Here is a 16,393-nt window from a genome sequence, read left to right as displayed (position 1 = left end):
CCCACTACGACTGAAATTCAGGCACACCTCTTTACTCGTGTTCATTAGCTCTACTCACCTTTGGGTACTGGAGCTGCTGTTGGCCTCTTCGATGGGATGTTGCAGGCTGTCGCAGGGCGGACTCTCATTCTCACGTGCCGTTGGTAGATCAGGGGTGGTGCTCTGGACGAGTGCTAGTTCAGGAGCAACAGGGACGGGAGGCACGGGGCCACCTCTACATCCTGCAGGAGGTTTAACGTTGGGTTTAACACTGAGCCTGGACCTACGGAACATCTCCACTCGCAAACAAGGGGCACTCGGCACATCCAGCAACTGTCGAGCTTTCCTTCTTTAACAGGCTGCCTCCTGCCACCGGAATAAACAAACCATGTAGAGTCCATGACAGCCTGGGTCACATGGGCGAACTGCGGCTCGCTTATAATGACGTCATTAGCCGGCGCACGCGTTTCACGTTCCAGAAGCCGAGTGGGGTGGGAGTGGTAAAGCTGTCTGGAAACCGATGACATTTCGAGTCACAGAGGAACGCTGATATTCCGAACTCAGCCACTACACTAAATATGCCTCGATGCGGACCAATGTTTCCAAAGAAACTGCTGTTGTTGGGGGACGGTTCAGCTTCTCCGGGTGTTTCGTGAGTGTGACCTCACTGAGCCCGGGCGCCGTGGGCGGAGCGTTCGCAGAATAGTCTCTAGAACTTTCTTTTCGCCGCGTCCGGCTTCAGACTTTGTCTCGTTGCGGCGGCAGCGGGCGAGCGGAGTTGCTTCTGCTATTGAGCGTACGAGAACAACCATGGCCCGTGAGTATTTCTAAGAGCGGTGTGCAGTTATTGTGTATTTTTAGCAGGTGTAGCAGGTATCGTTGCTTTTATATGTGTATGTTACGGCGTTGTGATCAGCTGTAACGTGCAACCGGTAGTGTCTTTAACAGAGAGCAGGTAAAAAAAGCTTGTCTGTTTACCTCAAGGATGCGCGCGCATGTGTGCCAACTTCAAGAAATCCGAGGGATGTGCACGGCGCGGCGCGGGACGGAACGTGCGCGTTCGCGCACCCAAATCCGGCCGAAAAGCTCGTAACACCCTTTTGTCCCTCATTCCCCCAAGACAGGCAACATTAAGTCTCCAGCCTGGACGCATCCTTCGGATGCTAATTCCAGGCGAGACCTAAAAAGGACACAAATAAGTAAATTAGTGGGTGTCTTCCAGTCCTCCAACCCAAAGTCTGCTTTTCGGTAACAGGAATAACCATACTCAAAATAATATTAGTAATAAGCAAAGCTAATGTACAGAATGTTTTAATAATTTGTGCTATTTTAATATGATGTTAAACTTTTTATTATAGACCAATTTTATCACAAGAAATGTTATATCCTTTGTATGCAACGGTTTTAATTAATCAAGCATAATAAAATAAAATAAAATGTAAAAAAAAAAAAAAAAAAAAAGCTTTTCGGTAGCACCAGACTAGAGGTAGGGCCAAAGCTCCAACATCCAACCAAAGGCCGGGCTGCCACCTTCAGTCCTTTCTTGGCTCACCTTCCACCCAGAAATTTACACAAGGTGGTAAGACGGAAAGACTAGGTGGCTACGTCCGGGTTGCCTTTTGATCAAGGAGCAGGTGCAGGAACTAGTGGCTAAAGTTACCATCAAGCAGGTGCGCCCGAACTAATGCAACAAAGAAGCGTAGTCCATATGCTTCTTACTTCACAAAAAAGATGGGTTCCTGCAGATGGGTTCCTGCAGCTGAACCTAGACCTCAAGCCGCTGAACTAGTATATCCTTTTGGAACACTTTCCATGACTACCTTCAGGACATTGTTTCCCTGTTCACCTGCCCAGTCCCCACATCCATCCATCCCTCCCTCCCCACCATGTCACAGTGGCACAGGACTTAAGACCTTTGTCCCCTTTATTCCAGTTCTCCATCGGGAACTCGGAAGTGGTTGTGTAGTCCTGTTACCACAAAGCGAAGTTCTGGCCTTTGGTATAACTAGGGCGATAAAGGCTTTCAGATTGTTGAGCAGTGGTGGCTGCATCCGCGCGGTTTGGCCATTCTGATTTTGGCACATCTAGATGACTAGCTGATCAAGAGCAGCAGCAGAGAACAATGCCTAGAACACACTCAAACAGTAGTGTCCTTACTTCACATGTTGGGATTTACCAGCAATGCTAAATGGTGCCACCTCTAGCAACAACAAATCAAGCCCTTCGTAAGGTCCATCTTAAAATCTGTCACCAGAAAAGGCATGCCCCAACCAAGACAGGGTGGTGGCATTCCAGAGGCTGCCTCTTTTTTAAGCAAGGTGCCTTCGATTGGGACTGTAGTGCGGTTTTTGGGTATGATGGCATCTGATAGAGACTTCTAACCCCAGATTTCTTACCTTACAATTATCCTCAGGTATGAGATTGAATCTAGAACTTTTTCGCAAGCAGTACCCTTACGCGCCGGGGTAGTTGGTGTCATTCTGCTCCTCGTGGCATAGTCTGCCCTTGCAGTTACTTGCGCAGTGCTTGTGTAGGCGTCAACACAGCACGCTGACATCAATTTTGCAGAGTACAGGAAACAAGGGAGACCCTACTCAAACCAGGGTAAGTACACTTGTGTAGACGGACTCTGGCAGTTCTACACCAACATGTAGCAGCTGTACGCGCATTTGGTCTCTGGCAAACTAACCACATTGAAGATAAATGGACCGTCGTGTATGCTTTGCTTAGTAATTGAAGGGCCACACCCCTCCGGCCGAAGTGGTTACATTTACATCAATTCAGTCGTTGCTTTGCTCCTGAGACGCATATGAATCACACGGATTGACGTGTTTCCATTTGTAATTTCTACTCTCTTAACATCCAGTCTTGCGACTCAGTGCAATTGACCGCACTGTCAGCTACCTTCCCCTCACTGGGTGCCCAGCCTGGGTCCTTGTGAGTAAACTTTTGACGCTTTCACTTCCCTGGGGTGCACTGCAATTACGCTGACAGTTAATTCTTCATCTCAGACGTCCCTACATCATTAGGTCCTGAATAGAACCCTCAGTGCTTTAGGGGTCGAAACGCCGTCAACAAAAATAAAGCGAACCATTCACCAGCTCCTTTTATTTTATAAGGACTCTATTCAAATTTCTCAATACTTTTGATGGTCTACTTTACTAAATGTTGGAAACCAAGTGTATAGGTCACAAATATGTTACTATTTATGTAGGTGCCATGCTCACTGGGGACAGCCTGCACTGTTTTTTGTAAAATTGCATTGTTATCTACATAAACAACAACTGCTGTTATTACCAGATATTAAGTTGTGTATGGTTTCTTCTCCTTTGGATATCGACTTAACCCTTTCCTTTTTTGCGATTATCAGTATTAATTGTATTACGCCACAGGAACCATTGTTTCTGTTTATATGACATCAATTTTGCAGCTTGAATCCTTTTCTGGATTCACATGCTGTGCATTATTCTGCGATCTAGTGGTTGGGTCCAGAGTGGTTTAAATTTTTTTTTTAATTGTAAGTATTGTAGAACACCATTTGGTGGTATACCTGTCCCTTGTGTGACGTCAGACGGTGGCCCGAATATTCCTTTGTGTAGTCTTCATCTTCAGATTCTTTTTTCGCCATTGGATGTGGAAGCGATGGAGGAGCTCTGAAATTGTTTTTGAGAAAACATTAATTTGCCTAAGACCGTATATATAGTTAGGACCTAGCTACCATAGGAAATCCACAACATTCTATTGGGAATAACTTTGGCGCCGGTTGAGGAATTTGCGTGTAATTTTCCAAAATTCTGGCCAGCTCCGCTGCGCTCCTTCCCTGAAAGATTCGGGGAGATTCGTGAAGTGGGGGCTGAGAAAAAAGGGGGGTCCCAAAACGTGTTTTCCCCATGTTAATTTCCATAGGATGTACTGACAAGGCTACAGCCCGAACCGCTGAACGGAATTACACCAAACTTGGCAAAATTGTAGGGACTGGTACGCAGAAGTGCCTTTGCTATATTTGGTGAAAATTGCTCCAGTGGTTTTTATGAAAATGAACTTAAAAAACACATATATATCTGGGCGGAGCCTAACCACACATCTCATCGTGAGATCTGATTGGCTGTCAGCACTTCATCCAAGAAGTGTTGGCAGCCATCTTGGGATCAATATACATGATAGCACCTCATTAAAAAGCATTGTAGTTAATAGAGGGTTTTAGAACTTTAGTTACATTATAAATCATTTGTTGATGGTACCATACTCATTTTAGGAATTGTGGCGTGTTCTAAGGTGATTTTACCATGTGAAAAAGCCTTCTGCTGGGATATCATGAATCATGTTTGAAAGAAAACTATTATCTCATGCTTTTCCCACAGTGGTTTGGAAGGGGATCTATAAGCTAAACTGAAAGCATATTTTCTGTAAATTCACATTATCTTTCTCAGTCATGTGAGAATGAAGTCTGACATTCTCAGTAAAACATGTACATCCAACAAGGACAGAGACTGTCAATTGATTCCTTTGTGTTCTACTGCAGCCTCCTAGAGTGTTCTAAAGAACAACTAGAGCGCTAACAGTCCTACTTATTACAAAGGTATGTCACACCTGAAGCCATCTTGATTGGAATAAAGTGGTAACTCTTAAAACATTTAATTTAAAAAGGAACAGAATGAGGAGGTATATTTTGCCATAGAAAGTATGATTAGTGCTGCAGAAAGAAAAATTAGGGCACATTTTGAGTGACTTCCCAAATCCTCTTCTATTTCATCAAAAAATTCTGACATGCAGTCTCCCAAGATGGCCACCAGAGACAAAAGAGCCCAAATGTAGCCCAAATATCACCCAGATGTAGCCCAAGTATAGCCCAATGACAGAATGTCCCAGAGTGTTCTAAAGAACAACTAGAGCGCTAACAGTCTTACTTATGACAAAAGTATGGCACACCAGAAGCCATCTTGATTGGAATGAAGTGGTACGTCTGAAAACATTTAATTTAAAAAGGAACAAAATGATGGGGTTCATTTTGCCATAGAAATAGAAAGTATGATTAGCAGCAGACTTCCCTGGTGAGCAGTAGCTTTACTACAGTGATCTAATGAGCAACTAGAGTGCTAACATTCAGAATTTATGGCAAATGTGTGACGCATCTAAATGCCTTCTTGATGGAACCAAAGTAAACAAGCATTGAAAATGCAATAGATCTCGCCCTCGTTTAAGTTAAAGCCATTCTGTTTGTAATGAGGTGGCTTTTTAGCTTTGCTTTTATTAGTATTTTTAAAACTTTCATGTAAATAACATGCATATGTATGCATATATGTATATGTATGCATGCATTTATATTTGTATTTATATAGATATGCAGATCATATATGTTTATATATGTATGTATGTATATATATATATATACACATACATAAATGCATATGCATATATATGCATATATATATATGTGTATATGTGTGCGTGTAGAGAGAGGTAGAGGTGTAGAGGTAGAGGTAGAGAGGTAGAGGTAGAGGTATAGAGGTAGAGACTAGTAGAGAAAGAAGTAGAGAGGTAGAGAGAAGAGAGTGAGTAATAGATTAGAGAGTGAGTAGTAGAGAGCAGTAGAGAGAGTAGCAGAGAGGGAGTAGTAGAGAGTAGTAGTGTGAATAGTAGAGTGAGTAGTAGAGAGTAGTAGAGAGTGAGTAGTAGAGAGTAATTAGTAGAGTGAGTAGTCGAGAGCAGTAGAGAGTGAGTAGTAGAGAATAGTAAAGAGTGAGTAGTAGAGAGTGAGTAGCAGAGAGAGAATAGTAGAGAGTGAGTAGTAGAGTGAGTAGTAGAGAGTAGCAGAGAGAGAGTAGTAGAGAGTGAGTAGTAGAGAGTGAGTAGTAGAGAGTAGTAGAGAGAGAGTAGTAGATAGTGAGTAGTAGAGAGTAGTAGCGAGTGAGAAGTAGAGAGTGAGTAGTAAAGAGTAGTAGAGAGTGAGTAGTAGAGAGTAGAGAGTAGTAGAGAGTGAGTCGTAGAGAGTAGTAGATAGTGAGTAGTAGGGAGTGAGTAGTAGAGAGAGTGTAGTAGAGAGTGAGTATTAGAGAGTAGTGGAGTAGTAGAGAGTAAGTAGTAGAGAGTAGTGGAGAATATTCCAAAGTTTGGCACAGCACCACTTGCACAATAAGTCCAATCAAATCATATCACTTAGAGTGCTTATTGAAGCGCTGAATCTTGGTGTATATTCAAATGCTTTTATTTTCCTTAAGTTTATGTACCACAGCCAGCTGACGCGTTTCGTTCTGTACAACAGAACGTCTTCAGGGCATTCTTATTTCCTTCAAGTTATGTCGGTATCCTGTTGTCATATAACTAGATATTTCTTCCAAATGTTAGACGAGACGTAAGTACATTCTTATTCAAAGTGACTAGGTATCAATTTTACCCACACAATTCGGGCAGACTTGAGTAATTTATCCTCAAAGTCAGTCTTTCAAAAATTCCAAAGTATAGGACATGATAATCCAAATCCAAATGTTTCTCAAGAAAAGTCATTTTCAATCGTTCGGAATTTCGGCGTTTGGGCAGATATGACCCAGGGACCCCTAATATGCAAGGGGAATTAGTCCCCCCTCTGCAAACGCGCCAGTGGCCTGCTTTGCAGAGAGGTGTAAAAAGAGGCATAGCCTCATTACACCTCTGTGCAATGCAGCCCCCTGGCGCATACTGGAGTTTCCAGGTGGGCTAGTTGGCCCCAAGGGACCCCCAGTATGCAAGGGGAATTAGTTCCCCCTCTTCAAACATGCACGGGGGCTGCGTTACAGAGCTGTGTAAAAAAGGGTGTGGCCTCATTACACCTCTCTGCAATGCAGCCCCCTGGCGCATACTGGAGGCTCCTGGTGGGCTAGTTGGCCCTCAGGGACCCCCAGTATGCAAGGGGAATTAGTTCCCCCTCTACAAACTCGCCAGGGGGCTGCGTTGCAGAGAGGTGTAACAAGGGGAATAGTCTCATTACACCTCGGCAATGCAGCCCCCTGGTGCATACTGGAGGTTCAAGGTGGGCTAGTTGGCCCCCAGGGGCCCCCAGTATGCAAGGGGAATTAGTTCCCCCTCTTCAAACATGCACAGGGCTGCGTTGCAGAGAGGTGTAAAAAGGGGCGTGGCTTCATTACACCTCTCTGCAATGCAGTCCCCTGGCGCATACTGGAGATTCCTGGTGGGCTTTCAGGTCTTATATAGTTAGGAATTAGCATTAAAAAAACTTTGAAATTCACTGAAAAAAACATAGGTTTCAGGCCTTATATAGTTAGGAATTAGCATTTAAAAAACCTTTAAAATTCACTCAAAAAACTATATGTTTTAGGGGTGTTATAGTTAGCTGGACATTTCACTCATACAAAACCATTGAAATTGCTCCTATATAGTTAGTTGTACTACCGTCTAAAGGAAAGACAACAATAAAAGGTGACCCTTTGCTCTACATTCCAACGAGTGACCCTGCCGGCACCAGCCACATGGTCGGAGAATGATTCGGGGTAGTGGAAATGGAAAGTATCCGCTATAAATTGGGCCCAAACTGCCACCACATATTCACACAGAGAACCCCATGAGACCACAAGATGAGGACTGCGAGGCCTGCACCGCATTCGTACAAAAGACCATGAGTGTAGGAAAGTAAGATCTGCTTTCATGGTTACCTCCACTTTTTACTGGCGTCTGTAGGTTTTTTTTTACTATTCTGACTGGGGATCCTGCTAATCAGAACCCCAGTCACTGTGCTTCCTCCCTAAATTTGTCACGGTAAGTACTTCTGTACCTCCACAGTTGGCTACTGCTGCACCCCTGAAAGTCCCTAGTACATGGTACTAAGGTATCCAGGGCATAAGTACCCCAGAGGCCTCCCATGGGCTGCAGCATGTATTGTACCACACAAGTGACCACTGAAACTGTGACTACAGGCCTGCCATTGCAGCCTGTGTAAGCTGGTGCTAGCACCACTTATGACAGGTGTAAGTTTCCTTATATCTGAGGTCACTGCACTTAAAACCATTACATCACCCCATAGGAAGGCCTTTCAATCCTGAAGGCAGGGTGCTGGGTTATAAGTGTGAGGGTGACCCTGCATGAGCGGGACACCTACAAACCCCGAAGTAGATTCTCTATGATATGTAAGGGCGGCCTGTTGTTTTGATACATATAGTGGCCATCGGTCATTACGCAATGGCTAACTATATAGTGGCTGTGCTGAACATGGGGTGTTTGGTATCAAACAGGTTGGAATCATACCCCAACATTGTTATCGGTGTTGGAGGTATGATTCCATGCAGTGCGGGGTTCCTCCAGGAAGCCCCCAGTAATCCCGGTAACAGCCTTTCAGGTTCTGCTAGCGAGCTAGTAATGCTGCCGACCACAGGCACGATTCTGCCCTCCTCCTCTTGCTTCTGAGCTGAGCTCGAGCAGGGGAATGTTGGGTGACCACTTCCCAGAAGGGACTTAGTGTATAGGGCTGGGTGGGATCTCCTGCCAGTGCCACCAGACTGCTTTGAAGAGCACATTTGGTGACCCCCTTGTATACTCCAGTTTGAGCCAGTTTGGCTCCCCCTCTGGCGCAAAACTGACAAAGGACATGGGAGTATCCTTCCCTCTGTCAAAACCCTACTCTGGGAGGAACCCTTGAGTCATTCTAGCCCCTTTCTAAGGGTAATAAAGGGCTTACGTGTAGGTGGGTCCTCAGATTCGTTGTGGGACAAGACTCAAGCCTGAAACCACGTCAGTCTTCGACCATCTGGACACTTGGACGTTGCTGGACTTTGCCTGGAACCGAGACTGCATCAAGGAAGACTCCTGCTGCTGCGGTCTCGCTGTTCTGCAAGTCTTTTTTGTCTGTGTCTGTGCTTCTTACAGGATCTTCAACAGACCTGTGGGCATCAAGGACACTCGAAGTAATCTCCCTTGGAGTGAAGGCGTCACTCCCCTGTATCTGCAGGCACTGCAACAAAACTGACCGGTCTGTTGCTCCTGACGTCTCACGTCTCCGAAAGGCTCAGCGACACAGGTGGTGGTTCTGTAAATCACTCGAGGCCTGACATGTCCTCTCTGCAATTTTGTGGCCAGCATCCCTCGTCGGAACTGCTCAGACCCCCAGGATATAGCGGCATGGATTAGCAAATTTAGCGGCACAAATATGGAAACTTAGCGCACAAATATGGAAATTTAGCGGCATTTTAGCGGCACTTTATTTTACTCATAATCATTCATTCTCAGCCTTAAATCAATGGAAACTGTTTTAGCAGAGTGTTCCGCTTTGAAATAGGCAACCTGGGATATGGAACAGAGGAAGCAGCCCACAGGTGAAGGCTGTTATCCCTTGGAAATGCAATCCTCCATTTGAGGGGGGAACGCCAGCAAATTATTAGAGAGAGCCAATGGGCTGACATGGCTCTAAGAACCCTAACACGATGCGCGCCATCATAGCGTTTGCTGTGCATTCTGTGCAACAAAGATCATCTCAAAATATGATATAGCCTCTTCAAAATTCAAAAAAGTGTATTTTTTAACACCTGGAAGAGTTTCACTGAAGTACATTAGGTTGTACTGCTGCATTCAGTGGCATTGGTTAGAAGTAATAGCACCAAATGTACTAAAGCATTTTCCCATAGACACAGAATGCGTAAAACCCTTTGATCCATCGGGCCCATAGTTTCTAGACATAAACTTAGAACCATTCATGCCACACCTCCCTGAGGACGATGGAGCCGGTGGCCTGAGAGGCGAGTCAGTCCTCAGGTGCACCCCATAGTAGCCTCGATTGTATTGTGTTGTAACACTTTTATAGTGCTTCATGCCCTTTCTGGCAGATAGTACGCTGCTCTGTGGGGGGGGGGGGTGCATGATTTAACAAGCGCTGTCTTCGGTGTGATGTCCGTGGGTGGCTAGAAAGGTGCTCTCGCCGAGCAGTGTGAATGTGGAGGAGGTGTGAAAGACAAGTGCACAAATGATGACTATAATTAGGACTAAAACATATAGGCAACTGCAAACACAACAATGATGGACAGAATGTGGATCAATGTCACACATTCACCCCAGTCCAAAGATCTGGGCCCAAATCCATCGTTTTTCCACTCCACACCACCCTGGGTTAGACAATGGCGATATGCAAATCAGCGCTGACCCTGTGCCCCATGGGAACAGTCCAGTCCGAACTACAAAAGCCATGTCTTTCCCAGAACGGAAACAAGCATCCGAGGACCGGCCCGGTTTCGAGGTAACACCTCTCTTCAGCCTGGCTAGCTTGATTCCAGTGGTGTGGAGTGCCTGGGACTCACGTCTGAGCATCCCCAGTACACTTAGAGCGGTAACTGCAAACACAACAATGATGGACAGAATGTGGATCAATGTCACACATTCACCCCAGTCCAAAGATCTGGGCCCAAATCCATCGTTTTTCCACTCCACACCACCCTGGGTTAGACAATGGCGATATGCAAATCAGCGCTGACCCTGTGCCCCATGGGAACAGTCCAGTCCGAACTACAAAAGCCATGTCTTTCCCAGAACGGAAACAAGCATCCGAGGACCGGCCCGGTTTCGAGGTAACACCTCTCTTCAGCCCGGCTAGCTTGATTCCAGTGGTGTGGAGTGCCTGGGACTCACGTCTGAGCATCCCCAGTACACTTAGAGCGGTAACTGCAAACACAACAATGATGGACAGAATGTGGATCAATGTCAAACATTCACCCCAGTCCAAAGATCTGGGCCCAAATCCATCGTTTTTCCACTCCACACCACCCTGGGTTAGACAATAGCGATATGCAAATCAGCGCTGACCCTGTGCCCCATGGGAACAGTCCAGTCCGAACTACAAAAGCCATGTCTTTCCCAGAACGGAAACAAGCATCCGAGGACCGGCCCGGTTTCGAGGTAACACCTCTCTTCAGCCCGGCTAGCTTGATTCCAGTGGTGTGGAGTGCCTGGGACTCACGTCTGAGCATCCCCAGTACACTTAGAGCGGTAACTGCAAACACAACAATGATGGACAGAATGTGGATCAATGTCACACATTCACCCCAGTCCAAAGATCTGGGCCCAAATCCATCGTTTTTCCACTCCACACCACCCTGGGTTAGACAATGGCGATATGCAAATCAGCGCTGACCCTGTGCCCCATGGGAACAGTCCAGTCCGAACTACAAAAGCCATGTCTTTCCCAGAACGGAAACAAGCATCCGAGGACCGGCCCGGTTTCGAGGTAACACCTCTCTTCAGCCCGGCTAGCTTGATTCCAGTGGTGTGGAGTGCCTGGGACTCACGTCTGAGCATCCCCAGTACACTTAGAGCGGTAACTGCAAACACAACAATGATGGACAGAATGTGGATCAATGTCACACATTCACCCCAGTCCAAAGATCTGGGCCCAAATCCATCGTTTTTCCACTCCACACCACCCTGGGTTAGACAATGGCGATATGCAAATCAGCGCTGACCCTGTGCCCCATGGGAACAGTCCAGTCCGAACTACAAAAGCCATGTCTTTCCCAGAACGGAAACAAGCATCCGAGGACCGGCCCGGTTTCGAGGTAACACCTCTCTTCAGCCCGGCTAGCTTGATTCCAGTGGTGTGGAGTGCCTGGGACTCACGTCTGAGCATCCCCAGTACACTTAGAGCGGTAACTGCAAACACAACAATGATGGACAGAATGTGGATCAATGTCACACATTCACCCCAGTCCAAAGATCTGGGCCCAAATCCATCGTTTTTCCACTCCACACCACCCTGGGTTAGACAATGGCGATATGCAAATCAGCGCTGACCCTGTGCCCCATGGGAACAGTCCAGTCCGAACTACAAAAGCCATGTCTTTCCCAGAACGGAAACAAGCATCCGAGGACCGGCCCGGTTTCGAGGTAACACCTCTCTTCAGCCCGGCTAGCTTGATTCCAGTGGTGTGGAGTGCCTGGGACTCACGTCTGAGCATCCCCAGTACACTTAGAGCGGTAACTGCAAACACAACAATGATGGACAGAATGTGGATCAATGTCACACATTCACCCCAGTCCAAAGATCTGGGCCCAAATCCATCGTTTTTCCACTCCACACCACCCTGGGTTAGACAATGGCGATATGCAAATCAGCGCTGACCCTGTGCCCCATGGGAACAGTCCAGTCCGAACTACAAAAGCCATGTCTTTCCCAGAACGGAAACAAGCATCCGAGGACCGGCCCGGTTTCGAGGTAACACCTCTCTTCAGCCCGGCTAGCTTGATTCCAGTGGTGTGGAGTGCCTGGGACTCACGTCTGAGCATCCCCAGTACACTTAGAGCGGTAACTGCAAACACAACAATGATGGACAGAATGTGGATCAATGTCACACATTCACCCCAGTCCAAAGATCTGGGCCCAAATCCATCGTTTTTCCACTCCACACCACCCTGGGTTAGACAATGGCGATATGCAAATCAGCGCTGACCCTGTGCCCCATGGGAACAGTCCAGTCCGAACTACAAAAGCCATGTCTTTCCCAGAACGGAAACAAGCATCCGAGGACCGGCCCGGTTTCGAGGTAACACCTCTCTTCAGCCCGGCTAGCTTGATTCCAGTGGTGTGGAGTGCCTGGGACTCACGTCTGAGCATCCCCAGTACACTTAGAGCGGTAACTGCAAACACAACAATGATGGACAGAATGTGGATCAATGTCACACATTCACCCCAGTCCAAAGATCTGGGCCCAAATCCATCGTTTTTCCACTCCACACCACCCTGGGTTAGACAATGGCGATATGCAAATCAGCGCTGACCCTGTGCCCCATGGGAACAGTCCAGTCCGAACTACAAAAGCCATGTCTTTCCCAGAACGGAAACAAGCATCCGAGGACCGGCCCGGTTTCGAGGTAACACCTCTCTTCAGCCCGGCTAGCTTGATTCCAGTGGGAAACATATAGGCAGCTACACAGCTCCAGCCTAACGAGACGGACAGCAGTGTGTTGTGACTGTACCCCAAACAGGGGGTAATAATCAGGGAAGGCCCAGTAATTCTCATGGCAACATTCACAAGCTAATGATGCTTTCAAATGAGTCAAATGATGCCCAATGGGCTAGAGTTGACGTTGGGTCATGATCAGTATCCAGACTCCATTTTTAAAGGCAGGGATACTGGCCACTGCAGAAGAAAATACACTTCATGAGCGAGGAAACCAGTAGAAGAGGCGTGAAGCTTTGCAAGCTGAGCAAAAACTACACAGTCATGAAAAGGCCCAAATCTCACCTACTCCTGCAAGGAAGAAGTGAAACATTTGAACAGGTCTTCACACTCCATGCCCCTCTCATGCTCCCGAAGGTGGATGATTCAGGAGCGACCACTGCGCCTACCTGCCTGGTCGCCCCCACGATCCGCCTGTCTCCCGCTCCTTGCCTTACCTGCTGCCTGTGCCTGCCGCCGCCGCCGCCTGCTCCCTCCTCCAGCGCCCCAGCCGCCGCAGGGCCGCCCGCCAAGCCCGTACTCAATTTTCCCGCCGCTGCCAGCCCGCGGCCCCCCCCCGCCAGCCGATTGGCTAACCCGCTCCCGCCTCCCCGCAGACCCTCCCTACCGGCTCCCTTCTTATGACGCCCCCAGAGCGACCGCCCAGCGGACGCGCGCAGCGGGAGCACCGATTGAGCGCCGAAGGTGCGCCAAAGGTAAGCCCGTCTGCGCCCGTCCGCCCCTGGACCGCGCCCAGTGCCAGGACCCCTGGTCCCCGCCGTTGCAAGACGCCCCGACAGACCTACGACGCCGCCGCCCTCAACGCACTCAACACCGGCCGGATCCCTGGATGCTACAGAGCCACCCCGAGACGCACCCACGGACCCTTCAGCTGCCACTCCTGCAAGTTCACCTGCATCCGGACCTGCACCACACCAGCACCGACCAAGCCGAACTCCAGCAGCAACCACCTCAAGTGCATCCTGCTCAACACCCGCTCCGTCCACAGACACGCCGTCGAGCTCTGGAACCTGCTCGACACCACAGCCCCAGACGTCGCCTTCCTCACGGAAACCTGGATGAACGCCTCCTCAGCGCCCGACATCGCCATCGCCATCCCAGACGGCTACAAGATCATCCGGAGAGACCGCATCAACCAGACTGGAGGAGGCATCGCCATCATCCACAGGAACACCATCCGCATCACGACCAACACCGACGACACCCTCAAACCCGCCGAGCACCTGCACTTCCAGATCCACATCAACCCCAAGACCACCCTCAGAGGCACCCTCATCTACAGACCCCCGGGACCACGCACACAATTCAGCGAAGACATCGCCGACTTCATCAGCCCACATGCCCTCGCCTCCGCTGACTACATCCTCCTCGGGGACCTCAACTTCCACCTGGAGAACAACAACGACCGCAACACCACCACCCTGCTGGACAACCTCGCCAACCTCGGACTCAAGCAACTGGTGACCACCCCCACCCACTACGCCAGACACACACTCGACCCGGTCTTCTCATCCAGCAAGGACATCGCCTTCAGCCACGCCACCGGACTCCACTGGACGGACCACAGCTGCGTCCACTTCAGCTTCAGAAGGACCACGATCCACCATCACCAGCATCAGGCTGCACGCAGAAGCTGGAACAAGATCACTGCCGACCAGCTCGCTACTTCCCTGAGCAAGAACCCTCCCACCAGCACAACGAACCCCAGCCAAGCGGCCACCAACCTCACGAACTGGATCAGCGACTGCGCAGACGACCTCACCCCTCTGAAGACCCCGCCGAGCAGACCCGGCAGCAAGAAAGTCCCATGGTTCAACGACAAACTCAAGAGCTCCAAGAAGAACTGCAGAGCAATCGAGAAAACCTGGCGCAGAGACCCTACACCGGACAACATGACTGCCCTCAAGCTCGCCACCCGAAAACACCACCAACTGATCCACGCCACCAAGAAAACTGCATTCAAGGAACGACTGGACAACAATGCACACAATAGCAAGGAGCTCTTCAACATCGTTAAAGAGCTCACCAACCCCAACACCGGAAACAACAACATCACCCCTTCGCAAGACCTCTGCAACTCCCTCGCCTCCTACTTCCACAACAAGATCGCGGACATACACAACAGCTTTTGCACTCAACCGACGCACGCCACGATCGAACCACCGCCCCCCACCACCACCCTCCACGCCTGGACCCCAGTCAGCACCGAAGAGACCGTCCGCACGATGAACTCCATCCACTCCGGATCTCCGACCGAACCCTGCCCTCACCACGTCTTCAACAAGGCCGACGCTGATATCGCACCCCACCTACTGGACATCATCAACACCTCCTTCGACACCGCCACCTTCCCGGAGAGCTGGAAGCACGCCGAACTCAGCGCTCTACTAAAGAAACCATCAGCCGACCCCACCGACCTCAAGAATTACCGCCCCATCTCGCTGCTCCCGTTTCCTGCAAAAGTCATCGAGAAGACCGTCAACAAGCAGCTGGCCGCCTTCCTCGAGATGAACGGATCCCTCGACCCCTCGCAGTCTGGCTTGCGGGCCAACCACAGCACCGAGACCGCCCTGATCGCAGTGACCGATGACATCCGAGCCCTGCTCGACAACGGAGAAACAGCGGCCTCATCCTCCTAGACCTCTCCGCGGCCTTTGACAATGTCTGCCACCGCACCCTAGTGCAGCGCCTCAGCAACGTCGGAATCCAGGAGAAGGCATTGGAGTGGATCATCTCCTTCCTCGCCGGAAGGACACAGAGAGTCCGCCTCCCCCCGTTCAGATCAGAAGCCACCGAAGTCATCTGCGGCGTCCCTCAAGGCTCCTCGCTCAGCCCAACCCTCTTCAACGTCTACATGAGCACCCTCGCAGCCATCGCACGCCAGCACAACCTCAACATCATCTCCTACGCCGACGACACCCAGCTGATTCTCTCCCTCACCAACGACACCGCCAGAGCCAACCTTCACGAAGGGATGAAAGAGGTAGCCGAATGGATGAAGAACAGCCGCCTGAAACTGAACTCGGACAAGACGGAAGTCCTCATCCTGGGACCTTCACCCTCCGCCTGCGACGACTCCTGGTGGCCCTCCGCCCTAGGCAACGCACCCAAACCAACAGACCACGCACGCAACCTGGGCTTCATCCTGGACTCCTCCCTCTCCATGACCGGACAAGTCAACGCCGTCTCCTCGTCGTGCTTCAACATCCTGCGCATGCTACGTAAGATCTTCCGGTGGATCCCCACCGAGACAAGGAAGACGGTCACCCAGGCCCTCGTCACCAGCCGTCTGGACTACGGCAACGCCCTCTACGCCGGAACCACCGCCAAACTCCAGAAGAGACTCCAGCGGATCCAGAACGCCTCAGCACGACTCATCCTGGACATCCCCCGTCGCAACCACATCTCCAGACACCTGAAAGACCTGCACTGGCTCCCGGTCAACAAGAGAATCACCTTCCGCCTCCTCACCCACGCACACAAAGCCC

The 16,393-nt window shown here is 49.5% G+C and overlaps 1 pseudogene; it reads right to left on the bottom strand.

Moving 5' to 3' along the window:
- Nucleotides 1–16,393, bottom strand: part of LOC147725002 (uncharacterized) — an 82,404-nt pseudogene that overhangs the window by 31,284 nt on the left and 34,727 nt on the right.

Source organism: Lissotriton vulgaris, chromosome 4_1 (assembly GCF_964263255.1).
Source record: "Lissotriton vulgaris chromosome 4_1, aLisVul1.2, whole genome shotgun sequence".
NCBI classification, from domain to species: domain Eukaryota; kingdom Metazoa; phylum Chordata; class Amphibia; order Caudata; family Salamandridae; genus Lissotriton; species Lissotriton vulgaris.
This window is presented reverse-complemented; position numbering and strand designations above follow the sequence as displayed.